This window comes from Cucumis sativus, chromosome 3, assembly GCF_000004075.3.
Source record: "Cucumis sativus cultivar 9930 chromosome 3, Cucumber_9930_V3, whole genome shotgun sequence".
Taxonomy (NCBI): Eukaryota; Viridiplantae; Streptophyta; class Magnoliopsida; order Cucurbitales; family Cucurbitaceae; genus Cucumis; species Cucumis sativus.
This window is the reverse complement of record NC_026657.2, coordinates 21,097,436-21,112,818: the sequence shown is the minus strand read 5'-3', so window position 1 is coordinate 21,112,818 and position 15,383 is coordinate 21,097,436. Positions and strand designations below refer to the sequence as shown.

The 15,383-nt window shown below is 33.5% G+C and overlaps 1 long non-coding RNA gene across 9 annotated transcripts; it reads left to right on the top strand.

Annotated features, from left to right (window-relative positions):
* The first annotated feature begins 1,527 nt into the window (after positions 1 to 1,527).
* Positions 1,528 to 14,141, top strand: LOC105434900. Of its 9 annotated transcripts, none has more exons than XR_004215263.1 (9): positions 1,528 to 2,143; positions 2,516 to 2,569; positions 3,950 to 4,076; positions 7,714 to 7,918; positions 8,042 to 9,161; positions 9,867 to 9,929; positions 10,019 to 10,149; positions 11,560 to 11,694; positions 13,631 to 14,141. It is a non-coding gene; the product is annotated as an uncharacterized LOC105434900 (long non-coding RNA). The 9 variants fall into 9 exon arrangements; XR_004215259.1 differs by adding an exon at positions 11,210 to 11,364 and having other exon boundaries at positions 7,714 to 9,161; XR_004215261.1 differs by having other exon boundaries at positions 1,546 to 2,143; positions 7,714 to 8,137; positions 9,052 to 9,161.
* Positions 14,142 to 15,383: the final 1,242 nt, after the last annotated feature.

Below are 15,383 nucleotides of genomic sequence, written 5' to 3'. Positions count from 1 at the left end.
CACCTTGCATCTGCAGCGAAATCATGAAATTCAGAATCAAAATTTTTCCATCCATCTGCATCGGCTGGATGTTTCAACACATCATCTGTTTGAACACGTTTGCATTGGTGTCATCTCACGTCAACGAATCCTTCTTGCGAAACAAATAAGCGTTGTAATCTCGGTATCAAAGGAAAGTGACACAATACCTTATTCGATGCGTGCTATATGGCTCGATCTCAAAGAAAGATTATGGCCCTAGAATTTTTCAACTCAAATGGAGCCTTGCTACTTTGAATCAAGAACATAACTCTGTCATGATGTATTTCTTGTAAATGAAAACAATTTGGGATGAACACATTAATTATCGACCTAGTTTCAGATGTAGTAAATGTACCCGTGGAGGAGTCAATGACCTTAACATTTTTTTGTTCAATATGAATATCTCATAAAGCTTTCTTATATGGGATTAAGTGAAGCTTATGGTCATGCTCGCTTTCGAATCCTTCCAATAATTGACGAAAGAAGGAACATCTAATCTTAGTACATTATCGAAACTTGGTTATGGAGTATGATCAATATTACAAAATTCATTGTTATCATCTTCCAATTGCTTATCAAACAAAAAGCAACATCGATTCATCCTTGTTGCTCAATGCACATCTTTTATACATTGTCCCGCCTCATCTCACCATGCACATCTTTTATACAGAGCTACAACTAATGGTTTGAAAACCATTTCATAATCATTTAAAACAGATAAATATACTTTGAAGTATAACATACTTTTCATACAAACACTACAAGAATTCGGAGCTATCCGTGATGCAAAAAAAGGCATTCGTGAAATAAGAGACTCCTCCGATGTCGTACTAGATCGAAAGGGAAGTTAATATTTAAAGTTTAAATTTTCCCAATGCGTACACACAAACGTTGGGAATGTCGTCCCCCATTCTCGAAGTCACCTTGTTCACATTGGGAAAATAGAAATTAATAACACTACTAACATAACCCTTCTTCCAAACACATCTTAACATAACACTAGTCACATAACTCTTCCCCAAACACCTCTTATCATAAAACTAGTTTTATCATAACACTAGTTTTATCATAATCCTAACCCTTCCATAACTCAACCCTTTCCCCAAACGCAACCTAAATGTTTTCTTATGCTCTTCTCTCCCTTTCACAATTTCTTTCTTTCTTCATCTTCCATTCTTTCCTTTTTAAAGATTCTTTTCTTTCTCCTTTTCTTTTTGCATTTCTTCTTCTGATGTTGTACTTTTTTTTATTTTGGATTTCTTCTTCCATTTTTTTTTGTTCATTTCTACTCTTTTTTTTCCTTTTTCCTTTTTTTTGTTTTTTTAGTATCAAGTATAATTGATAAATATATATAACAAAAAATAAAAGGTCAAGCATCAAATATTGATCATTGAACGTTGAGCATAAGTAGCTAGTATCGGATTATCTAGTATTTAGTATATAAAATAGGGCGTGCAGGTAGTTTTTAGGGACAAATTACTAAATTTACATAGCAGCTGAGAGCACTTTTGATTCAGTTTTAGAAATTAGACTATTTTTCATTTGACCTCCCTTTGGAGGCATCTTTAGAATGAATGACCCAAAGGAACACACCTTCAGATTGAAACAAAGAAGGAAAAGCATTGAAACAGAGACAGTTTTCTTCAATTAATCTTATGAATCGGAAATTTTGGGGGATTCCCAGGGGGTTCAATCTTGCTTATTTCTCACCAATTTGAACCTGAAGGACCCGAAGTGCAAGCTCTAGTTTCTGATTCATGCAACGCTTGCAATGTAATGTGATTGAGTAGAGAAATAAGCAGCAAGTCACGGTTCCCAAAAAGCGCGTGTGATAGTCACTCAGAGCAAAGCACGGATTCGTAATAATTGCACGAACGCCCCTTTTGGCTGTCAACACTCATTCTACGTCCCCCACGTCGCTACCCTTCCAATTGCACGGACATCAAAATCATATTCCCTCCTCCTCTCCAATCCGCTTTCTCTCCCCCACCGTTGTCTCCTCCTCGCGATTGAATCATGAAAGCTTCATCGTCTTCTATGACGGTTTCCTCTGTGTCCAAGTCGCTCTTGCCTCCTCGACGTAGGCTCCGTCTTCATCCTAACAATTCTTTGTTCTTTCCTCGTAAGTTCTTCTCTCTCTTTCTTCTCATTTGCAGTTGTTTAGATTTATATTCCAATGGAGAGGTGTTTCTATGTTTTTGAATTATATTGTTTTAATTATAATTTGAAATTGGATGTTTCAAACTCGAGTAAGTGGATGATAATCTTCTATCTGGATAATGCGACTCGAAGCTATACTCGTTTTTTTTGGATTAGAATATTTAACTTTTCTGAATTGAATTAAATAATGGTTCTACTCTTCAGATTTTCCTGCTACCATTTGCGAGGTCAGCAGGGGAAACTGTACAGAATTATTGTTTAGAATTTGCATTCATCTTTAACTCTGTTTTGTTTGATGGGTTTTTCTTTCCCTATAAATGAACCCGGGAAACAGGTAAAGAGCGCCATCAGAATGAAGAATACAAGCAGATCCCATGTAGCTTTCAAGGTTTTACTTCAATTATTTTTCCATTGCAGGCCTACTTTCACTTTTTGTTTTTCAATTTTTCTTATATTGATTTCTTACTTCTTAAGTCTCAACAAGCCGATCGTACGGAAAACGATTATCTCAAACGTCAATGCATGTGATTCTGTTCTTCCATGTGCCTTTCTCAAATTCCATGCATGTTAATTATTTGTTTTTTTTTTCTCGGGTAGTTAATGTTTTTGGGAACTTTATTAAAAGATAAAGATAGTTTCAGTAAATCCATCTAACAAAGTGCTTGTCTCTTAGTATAGTTTGTCCTGGTGGTCTGCTTGATCTTCTTAATCTGTGAAAATTTGCATTTCAAAATTGTTTTCAGCTGCTTGTAGAGTTGTGTTAAGAACCAAGGTAGTATGGGTACCTTTGCCCACATAGGTTAAAATGAGATGACCAATGTGGTAGTTAAGGGGCTTGACTCTCGCACCCCAACAACTGACTTTTGGGGTGTGGTTCTCCGAAGTACTTAAGTACCTGACAACGGTATCAAAGTCGGTTGTTGATGATTCGAAGTGGAACCGGTGGAGGGTTCAAATTGGGTGTGGCCGAGTGAAGTACCGTTGGGACATCAACTTTCTGGGGAAGGAACATTGTTAGGAACCAAAGTATTATAGGATTCCTTTATCTCACATTGGTTAGAATGGGATGATCAACATGGTACTTGAGTGAATTAGCTCTCCCACCCCAATAGTTGGCTTTTGGGGTGTGGTTCCCTAAGATGCTTAAGTACCTAACAAGTTGTTCAGTTGAGGCAATCAAATTTGTCGAAGGTTTTATCCGCCAATGGGTATGATTTTATATCAATCATTTTTTTCGAGTTCTTTTTTTTTTCAAAGAATCATTATAAGTTTTAACTAATTCATCAATTAGATCGTTGGAGTTGTTGTAATAGTACTCTAGGTTATGATTTTCCTATTGATATTACCAGCAAGGCAGGTAAAGGCTGGTGAACTGCATACTCGTTTGAATGTCATTTCAAATCAATGTGAAATCTTCATTTCCATACTTTAGATTATACACAGGATAGAAAAAAAGGGAAACTCTATGGCAATCAAAAAGACAGTCCGTTAAAACCTGTTTATATGACTTGATTCTGCATAGAAGCTAACATTACAGGCTTAAATTTCTTTTATATGACTTGATTTTTTTAAAGTTTTAGAAGCATTTCTAGTTAAATTTTTGTCTATATGATGTCCATTCATTGAAAAATGCAACAATTCATGCATAACCCTGTTTTCTGTACACTGCTCGTTGATATTTTCAATTTTAAGTTATCTATACTGTAGAATGTAGATTGTGTCATTGGTCCTTTGTGTATTGATCAGACCTTTTCGAATGTCATGCCAGGAATCAGGAGATGTACGATTTTTACTTGATCTAGCTCTACAGATAATGATGTGATACAATGATGTTCCAGCTCATTTGCTCATTCCTGTGGATAATTCTTTATTGAAGTTAATCCATGTCACAAATGGTGAGATTTGGGCATTTACTGAGGTCCAAATGGTAAAATTATGTTATGTTTCAACACTTCAACCATTTGTTTTCCTCGAGGGCAAAAGGCTGCTTAGCTTGTTGCATTGTTTAAACTACTAAGGTGACTCGTGAAAGTTCTCTAAAAAATTTGTATGTTTATGTACCCATTAGCTCCATTCTTTTTTGTTTTTTGCTGTTAATATAGCATCAGATCAGAGGTCGTCTCTAGTTTGAATAAGTGTAGTTTTTTCCATGTATGACACCTGTTAATCATCCGATGTTTTTTGCTGTTAATATAGCATCAGATCAGAGGTCGTCTCTAGTTTGAATAAGTGTAGTTTTTTCCATGTATGACACCTGTTAATCATCCGATGGTGATGTTATAGGAGGGAGTACAGCAAAAAGAGCACAAACATTTGGCCCTTTTTTAGATTTTCTCCTGCTATTTCCTTAAAAAAAATCTTTCTTTTATCTCTAACCGAACCTTAGTACTTAACCATGCAAAACCACAACACCTGTAGTTTGTCGTTGAAAGGAGTGTGACAATGAGTTGTTCAATGTAGGCAGCCAGCGAATCTGTGTCATATATCAACTTAGACGTAACTCATCAGGAAGGCTCATTCTAGCTTCTAGAAATGACTTGACTGCTGAGAAAAAATAGTTCACTTCTACGGCTCTCCTTGCAAAGACACAGCATCTTGGAGACAAGCAAGGACCACACAAAAATCTAACTCCCCTGCCCCATTTCTTTTCTGTGCATTTTGACCATTAACTTAATTGGAGATGAATCTAAGCAAAAATTGAGTGTCCTGAAACTCTCAAACCCCACCTATAAAGCACAACACTCCTAAAATTGTTCAGTATCACCTGATGGATACCGGCACATGTCCAACACATGCCAGCTGCTGTGTCCATTATTATTATTATTTATTAGTTTTATTTTTCAACGTGTTAAGACACTCAATGGAGACGCAAAGGACAAGTGATCTGCTAAAATTTAGGCGGAAATAGACAATGCACAACATGCTACTTTGACCCTTTTAAGCCCATTAGGGTTCAGTGTCCAGTCCGTATTGTTTGAAATTCTAGGGTTTTAACCACAATTTCTCACAGTCGCACAATACACTAAGTCTCAAACACATGATCAACAGCTAATTGATTCTTTCTTGTAGCATGAGGAAAATTTGCAAAAGGCTTGTTTGATTCTAATTTGTTGTTTTGTTGTCTTAAACTAATTACCAACTTATTGGGATTTGAACAATGTTATGATGTTGGCCATCTTATCTATTGTTTTTTTCATGAATTGTATGACTGTTATTTGGATGCTTAAAGGTAATATTTCATAATATGTCAAAATATGCACACATATATTTACTTTTGTAAAAAAAAGAAGAAAAAATAAGAACAGTGTGTTCCCAATGCGTCGTGTCCTACTTTTTTTTAAAATTAATATATCATCGTGTCTGTGCTGTGTCGTATTTATGTCGCATGTTAGTGCCTCTGCTTCTCAGAACCCAACAATCTGAATCTTGTATTGAGCAAAAGTGTAGCAGATATTCAATGTGAAGTTGCCATTGATTTAAATTTTTTGTTGCTTCCTCTAATTGTCTGTTTCCCTTAATGGGATAGACTTCTAATCTTTGAATTTTTACCTTACAATTTACATTGATGTTCGTGAAGCTGGGTTGATCCCCTCTCCCCCCAAAATAATTCTAGTTTAGAAAAACTAAAGTCTAGTTCGTTGGATTAGTGTATGTTTTTAAACTAAAGACATAATGCAAGCATAAATAGCCTTATTTCTCCTGTTTGAATGAAAGGAAAGTCACGAAAAGCTGGTAAACCTGCAGAAGGAAAAAGGTTGGTGCTTCGTGTTAAATGTGGATTACAATGTATTAAACTCTCAAAATGGACTCTGAACAAAGTGTGAAACTTCTAACCCAAAACTTCTCGTTTTCTATGTTTAGTAAGTTAGTAACCATAACTGGAATCATTTTGGGGAAGAACTCCATTTCTTTTCCTCAATTTTCTGAGTAGATTGTCCATGTCAACCCGTGTCATTGTTCTAGTAGGTTGCTACTTTTGTGGGGCACATTGTCTCTCAAGAATTAATGAACCATATGGAAGTTTCGGTGTTGATATAGCTTCCAGAAATCTTGTAGGAAGGGGTTTTAATGATCTATATGGAAATTTCAATGTTAATGTATGTATCTGCCTGTATCTTTCAGGTTAAAAGGTTTAAAGTTCTTTAATATTAAATTTGAAGAAGTCAAACAGTTTATTCCTTATTTATAGCTACCATGTAAATTTAATTATAATTCTAAAATAATGTACACATGTCTACAATTGGCTTTAATACAAGTCCTAAATTCTATTAGAAGTCTAAAAACAAGCCCATTGTGATCGCACTACATCCATTAAGTTCTACAATGAGATTGAGGTAATTTCCTTGAGCTTTCGTAATGGAATAAATTGATAACGTAACTATAGGGACTGTAAATTTCAGTTAAACGTGTCAACTGCCAAAGGAACTTCTGTAATGAATTTATGTGTGCTATGGAGGTTTTCACATGCTCAAGCACTTTACAACATTTCAAACTGTTGACCATATTTGTGTCACTGTTGATATAGTTTTGGTATATAGAACTTGAGGACGTAATTATACCACTTACGGATAATTTTGTTCAAGTTAGGTCGTTATTGTATTTTTGGTATTGTAATTGGAAAGAGATGGAAAGATTTGTGAGACAGTTTTGTTACATTGTGGTGGCTGGATTAGAGTTATGATTTATATATTTTTTTAGAGTTGAAATGTTAAAGCTATAGAAATTGTTTTGAATTGCGAGTTTGTATTAAGGGTTTTTTTTTCTGAGTATATCTTATTCCCTTACTCTTTCATCTTGTTTTTTAGTTAGTGGTCAATAAATTAGTGTTCCGTCTCTGAACTTTAATATGACTGTTGACCAAAATTATTTGATCAAACTTTTTAAAGGGTTGACATTGTGTTAACTGTTATTTCTTCTGAGATTATCAATTTTATCTTATCTCTTTATCCAGTAAACTAGTAGTAAGTCCCTTCGGTGTCCTTATTATCTGCCTAAGATTGTGCTGTCTATTTCATGTTTTTTCATTTGTTCTGATGGAAATCCTAAGCTGTGTTCTTGTTAGACTCTTTGAAAGCTATAGCACAGAAAAATATAAGAAGATTCTCGAAACTCCATTATCTTAAATTCCAAATCAGTATCCCATCATGTCAAGGTTGAAGTTTATATTTTTTGTCATATCATTTGTGTCAGTAAAGATGAAGATATTTCTCTTGTTCACTGTTTAGCAGTTTGACTTGAAATTCTCGTTCAACAAGTTTATAATATCATGTACGTGCAAAGGAAATTGCTTGGAAAATTGCACATATTGCGGCTATGTCTTATCAGATCCTGTTCTGCGTGTAGTACATTTGTTCCTTTACATAAACGTACCCCCTGGTAGTGAACAGATTACAGTGTGAATTGTTTTTTTGATCTTATACGTACATAGAAGAGAATAGGACTTTTTACAAAATATATATCTATATCTATTTATCTATAAATGTGTATATTCTCTAATCCAGCTTGTTTGAATTTTTTTATGCATTTCTACAGAACTATCATTTACATCGGTCAGGTAGAAGCGCTTGAAACCTTTCCTGAACATCTGTCAAGCTAGATTGTTAAAACGGCATAGAAGGAATGTGAACTTACCCTGACGTTCGACATCAGCATGGATGCAAAAAGCTTTACCTGTAGTTCTTCAGATGGATCGAGTTCTACAAGCTTACAATATTTAGCTTCTCTGGAGAATAAAGAGGTGTAAACAGGCTTTAATAACCGTCTCTTTTATTTGGTCTAATATGATCCATCCGTTGCAGCAAAATAGTGATGCTAAGGGATCGAGTAGTTCAACTTGAATTTTATTGTTCATCTGTGACAGTCTTTCCATGGAGAAAGAAATATGAAGTTTTAATTCTATAATATTGGTTGCGCATGGCATGGCAATCGGTACAGACACGCAAGTAAAAGAAATTGTGTAAGTTATTGGCTTTTGCATTTCTTTAATTTCTTTGTTTTCTTCTTTTGTCACCTTCAGATTTTCCTCTATATGTAGAAGTGAATTACCGTTAGTGCAAAAGCTTCTCATGGAAAGTTTCTGGAAGTTTCTTCATGTGCATTGTTTTCCATTCTTACTGGTTTTTGTGCCATATTGGGCTCCAACACGGCCCATCCCTGCCTCTTGCGCTTCTGCTTAATTATTATATCTAAGAATCGAACAATTTTCGAAATCAATGTTTTGAGCTCTTACAGCATAATCATTTTCTAGGAAGTTATTGTCTTCTGAGGATTAAAGAATCTATATATTTTCAATCTTTCATTTTCCGTTCTCCCTGCGGTTTGGTTTATAAGAGTCACCGAGTAAGATTCATTTTTCTAATAGTTTATTTGATGCACTGTTTCCGAGTAAGAATCTAACAGTGACATCATTTGTTGCCTATATTTGTAGTTTTTGTCGCAGGGTGCTAGTGTTGGAACTACATAGACCGCTAAAATTGTCAACCGTTTTTATTAGCATAGAGGGTCCCTCATTTACTAATTGTGAAATTGACTCTTTTGTTTCCCTTCAAGAGTCTTGCCACTATCTTAAGTAAATCTGCTTATTCAAATTCTTCTTAACTATTGAGAAATTTTGGTTTTCTCGGTCTATTTATCCTTGCCTTTGTGATTTGAACATCAATTTTTACTGCCTGAGATTACTTCAAATTTTAATGAGTTTCTCCCAGAGCAAGCGTGTGAGATAATCATGCAGAGGAAAATATAAGTTTCTTGCACATTTATATTCTGCTTTTGTTGTGCTAGTTTAATTTAGATGATGTGGCCTGTGAAAGCATTCAACATTGGGTGTTATTATCAATACTTTGACGAACTAATAGTGGATGTTGTATTTAGAATTCATGTCTAGGTACTTCTAATCTTTACCTTACACCAGATGAACACGGATGAACTACTCAGTTCACAGAAGAAAGAGCTATGTGGGGGCATTTCTAAGTTGTGCTTAGGTACATCCACTTCTTCATGAGATAAAATTAGGAAGGGAGGGAGTGGGGGGGCCGAAAGTAATATGCTTAAGAAGACATAATTATGCAGCCCTTTTTCATTCTTTCATAGGGGTTGACAGGAGAGACATGACACACCACTTTCCTCTCTTTTTAGATGCATTTGAAATGGGGCCATCATTCTCTCTATACCCCATGTCTCTTTGCACCACCTCACCAACCGAGCACAGTTTCAAATATTTATTGGTCAAACACAGTGCAATTGAAAGGGAAAACATGCTTATATATATATTTGTTCTGTTACCCTTCCAGACATACTGGTAATACTGTATAGCACATATATGATCCTCGAATCCTCATAAAACTTCACTAATTCTCAATTTCAAATCCTAACCATGTTAAGAGAACAGAGCAACACTGTTTCTCAACATATTTCCTTATGTACATTGTTTTTCAATTACCGAATGAATATGCTCCCCACCATTACCTCTTCTCTATATGTCATATAAATCTCTATCCACTGGTCACTTCATTTTCTCAAGAAAAGAAATGGGAAAAGTTGAAAGAGAGAGAGAAAGAGAAACCCACAAAAAAAGAAAAAAAGAAAAAAAAAGGAAGCTTTAATATGCCCTTCTTATAATATATACATGATTTTTTTTTATCATAATCTAAAAGAGATACTTTTTTTGCGTACTTGTGGTCAAACAGGTGTTCGTGCTGTAAGGACCCACTGGCTATCCTATCGAGCGACAGGAAGCGATGGGCTGAAAGGTTGAAACCTAAGAAGCCATATTGCTCTTTTGTATTGGATATAAACTTCAAGGTCTAATCACGTCGATGCTTTGAATTTGCTTTTGTAGGAACTTGAAATAAATATTTATATGAATTCCAAGCACTTAGCTTAGCGATGGAAAATCGTTGCTTTGGAATCACAAAACCTTTTCTTGTCATCTTCGTGATTTTTAAATCTCTTTTTGGGCCATCATGTCAGGTATTTTTCTTTTAAAATTAATGTTTATCCTTTGCTACATGCTACACCATAATCAAAATGCATGTTATATGCCTGGGCACAAAGTGTTATACATCACTAGCCATCTAATCCTGGCCTCCAAAAGTAGCCGACCAACAGAAACTTAAAAACTCATTTTATTGGTGATAACATGTGATTTGTGGCCTCAATCACAGAAACTCATTGGCTAATTTTTCCTTTTTTTCTTTTCCTGTCTCTTCTATTTTATTTATTTAATATTACGAAAGCAGCGACAATGAGTTGCTAATGGTTTTTTTCTTACCTAATCAGGAAGTGTTCCTTAGTTGGCCTTCGGTTTGGCCTATGAAGTCATCATTATAGCTCTGACTTTCATTTTATTGTCGTATAGCTCTGACTTCCATTTTATTATCTATGAAACAGCGTCATAATATTGGCAAAATGTTCCATAGTCACATCTAATCCGAACCGCTCTTAAAGAAATATGTAGTGCTTAAAAGTAATGATATCCTATAAAGTAAGAGATAAGATGTTTGATTAATGACTCCATTTGTTGGATGAACAAATAGCTGAGTCCAGCTAGAACCCAGTTCTAACTATCTTAGATTCTAAATCCTATTGTGCTTTTTATTTTAAAAAATTGATTTTAAATTAGCTTCAATACTAATATTCTGTCATGTTTTTCACTTTTCTTACACTGTAGTCTGATGAGACAATAATTTGTCCTATGAACGTCCAATTAACGTTTTCTAATTTACCAGAGGCTGAATACAATAATTCCCCAGCTCGACTTCTTCTGAATGAAATATTTAGTTAAATGCAGGATGTTCTCACAAAAGATGACATTAGTAAATATGAAATAAAAACATTGCAATAAGAAAAGAATCGCTAACAAGCTCGATATCCATTCTGGTTAAAAGAAGTTGATCTTGTGGTACAGATTAGTGCTTTATGATTTAGATGCTGTTAAGCATTAGTATTTAATCTATGTCAAGCTCTCCTGTAATAAAAAAGTGTATGATTCCATTTTTGACAATGTCTGGAAGCTTTTTTTTTTTTCTAGTTCCTCACCATAAACACGTGGATAGCCTCTCAAGTCACTGTAACCTAAATGTTAATCATAAATGTTTGGGGGCACTTTTGGCATGGGACTGTGCATTTGCACAAAATGTGGTATTACAAATCCGTTATGGAAAGCACACAGTGAAGCATACAAAGGTTCTTTTTTTTTTTTTTTTTTTTTAAGGAAATTGGAAAAGATAAAAGTGTGACATTTTATTTTAATTTTCTAGGAGAAGGATGGTTCTTAATTTATAATATATATACATACAGTTTCTTTTGACTATCTTATAAAGGGACTTACTTTCTGCAGCAGCTCTGAGATACGATTAGCATTTACTTATTTAATGTCAGGTAGTTGGGTAGGGGAAGGCAGGCCATAATGCTGTTGATGATCCTTTTGTCGGCGGAAAACATGCATGGAACGAATTACGTGTCGATATGAGGCAAATTAGCTTCATCGAAATGGAAAGAGATGAAAAGAGATTGGTAAGCAGCAGAAATTAATCGAGTATGTGATCAGCCTATTATGATTTCTTTTTTTACCGAAAGAACAGTTATGCATGCATTCCAACTTTAAGTTTCTGTTCATTTGGTTTTAATTGAGATTGAACATTTCTGCAGTCGCATACCAAGTTTGAATTGATTGCAGGTCACCGAAAGAATTTAACCTTGTTGACCACAATTGAATATTTTAGTTTGGCTAGTGTGTTTGAGTTTGATACTTTAATTGGACGAGTGTGTTTGAGTTGAATACTTGAGTGTGTTTGAGTTGGATACTTTAGTTTGTCTAGCGTAGGCTTAACATTTCTTAAACTTACATTTATCGCTTGTTAAGTATACTTTTTTAATTGGAATGGTAGATTTGAGTCAAAGATCCCTAGGTTCTACATACATTTAGATGCAGTAGAGTTTAGTTTTTGTTAGCACTTGTTAAGTAATATACTTATAAAGTATACCAAATAGCCTATATGATAAATATATTTTTATGAAAAAATATTAAACTAATGTTTTAATCATAAAGTGTATAAAGTGTATAAAGTTATTAATTATAATTATATTTCTCCTATATAAATGTTATATATTTTAACTTTAATAAAGTCCCTTTCTACGGTGTGTCCTAGATTTAAAAAAAAGAAGTAAAAGAATGTATTATATCATATCTGTGTCTCATATATATATATATATTTGTGCTTCTTACTTCCGGATAGTTTTTAAAATTTTCTATGAAGTTCCTGCATAATAATGTTGTTAAAATCAAATTGGCATATGATTGTATGGCATTTGAAGTGTCATGCGGTAATAATTAGGTAGTATTTCCTTTTCTTTTAGTTAGGTTATATGTTTAAAATATTCTGTGAAAATATTTCATTGAGTGGATTTAAAATTCATGTAGGGTAGGGCTAGTTGAACTTTTAAATGGGTAGAGTGATATAGATATTTAACATTTCAGACACCATGTTATAAAATTTCTCTTAAAAAATAACTCTTTTTAAAATACCCCATTTCGATATACTTTTTTCTTCAATTATTGTAGGGATGTCGTACAGTAATTGTTGTCTCATCTACCTAACTAAAGCCATAGTAACTAAACCAAAATCATTATTAACAACAGAATGGAGAGTCTGTTAGAACATGATCAGAGAAGAATATTGGTGTGATTTTTATATCTAGAGGTGTTGAATGATACAATATTAAATTCGTTTTGACCTAAAAGTTAAAGTTAGTTGGTGAAGATAAATTTAATATTATATCATTTAACACTCCTCATCACTTGTGAACGAAAAACATGCATAACGCACCACAAGGGAAAATCAATTGTAATTGGGAAAGAAAATAACAATTTAAGGGCTTGAACATAAGACCTCTTGGACCATCTGCTACCATCTAAAACACCAATTGAAATTGATTTCCACTTGTGGTGCATTTTTCATATTTTTAGCTCACTTGTGATGGTATTGACTAATAGTGTTAAATTTGTCTTTACTCAATAGCTTATACTCGTGAGTGGATTGTTAATTTAAAAATTTGGGTGTTTCATTCATTCATTTCATAGTTGTAGGAAGAAAAGAAAGGAGAAGATGCTAAAACTTAGGAGGATGATAATAGGTGTCAGAACAGTTGAAATTACTCCTCATTGATATTTATTTCTGTCTGAATATGTTTTGAAACATGTAATTGATATAATGATGGTCAGACATTGCTGTGTTCCCTAGTAGAAATTGATTTACCTGATTATGCGTCCAGCAGCCAGTAGTAATTTGACTAGTAAATCTTGGCATATAAAGTTGGCTAAAAATTCACAATATGTTTCGTTTTTCTCACACTATTTCTCTGCTTTGGATATGATTGTTTAAAGTCATTAGTTTGTTTTTTCTTTGCTTTTTGTATGGATAATAATGATAGTGAAGTGTCATTGAAGCAGGCTAACAGGTGAGAGAGCCTCGAATCTGCCATGAATTGAAAGCTACGTTTCAATTTGTATGTGTCCAGAGAAATGGCTGTATGAAACCCATGATTTTGTGCCCCTTCCAGTGGGAAACTGTGAAACTCGACCTCCAAAGCCTTCCTTTTCGACTGTCAATGGAGGGAATAGTAGCTACCAATCATATATCTTACACTAACTTTTGTTTTCTTTTTTCTTTCTTTAATTAAATTATACTGATTCATTAGGAAAGTTTACGTCCAAAAGACGAACAAACCCTCTCATTTTATAAGATTCATAAGTCACCTTTTTTTTATCTATTGAATTTCAACATGTACTCAAAAGGACAACATTGAAGGAGCACATTAAAGATTCATAAAAAAAAAATGGAAGAAACCTCCCGACTTTTATAAGATTTATAAGTTACTCTTGTTGTACATTTGTTTTGAGGTAAAACTTGATGTATATCATTTTGACTTTTGTTATGTAACTTATGTATCTCTTTTTGTGAGTTGTGTTGCATTAGATCTTCTTTGGATGATATTTAATATGAAGTTGAGTTGAATTTTAAACTTAAAGTTAAATCAAATGTGAATGTGAATGGTAGCTATTCAAAACATGGGAGGGAATGTAAATTTGGATGTGAATAAGGAGTTTGTTTATACACAGAGCCATAAAACCAAAATATAGATATGATGTGTAAAAGAGTCAAAATTGGGAAATCTTTAGTTTATGAATATCAATATTAGAAATTAATTAATACTGTCTTCGCTCTTCACATTGAGAGCAGGAATCCTTCCTTAACGATTTGGTTTCGATTCTTCCTTTATTGATCCCATACATCTTTAATAGGTTTCATAAAAATTTGGAGGGACCACTTTTATTTCATTTTCTATCAAAATATATATTATGTTTATCTTCTAAGTTTTAACATATGTATATAATTACATTTGTATAGGTGTACATTCAAATTAATTATTACAATTTTAATTTGAAAGTGCTTCTAATATTTGGATTTTTTCATTTTCTCTTCTAAATTCTTTAATATTTCTCTACTATTTACGAATTATTACTTTGATTGTTAATCTTTCGACTTTAGCAGAATTTTGAGAGAATACTTGATTGATTGTAAATTGAATTGCATGAAAATATATAGTTAATTATAATTTGCAAATCTAATTTTTTTTGTTTTAATTTCTTAGAATTTAACTAATAAAACTATTAGCATAGAGTTGTAATTCCATACCATATATTTCCAAGTCATGGTTTCTCCCACTCGATGATTATTCTTAACATTACTTACTCAAAATGGATGAGACAAAATAAATCTGACAACCGAATCACGTTTGATTCAAATAAATAAATGATATAAAAAGGGTAATGGGCAATTAGTCCCCCCTCTCTCTCCCTCCACTTGTGCAAATGGTTACCCAATTTAGTAAGAAAATGGGTAGTGAGTGGTTAATGGGAGAGTGAAGAAATGTGTAATTAAGATTTGTTGCATTACTTTTTGAAACCCTAATTATTATTTATCTTCCTGTTATCAAAATTCCTCCCACTTTGAGTTTTATATAAGGACTGAAATCAAACAAATAATAATAAAACAATATTATAATATCACACTCCCAACTCAATTTTTTCTTCTTTAAAAAAAAAAAAAAAACCATTCAACTGTCACCATAAGTCAGTGGTTAAAGATCTGCTTTTATTTATGATTTGTAGGCTTAATTTTCATAATCTACCTTTAATTAAA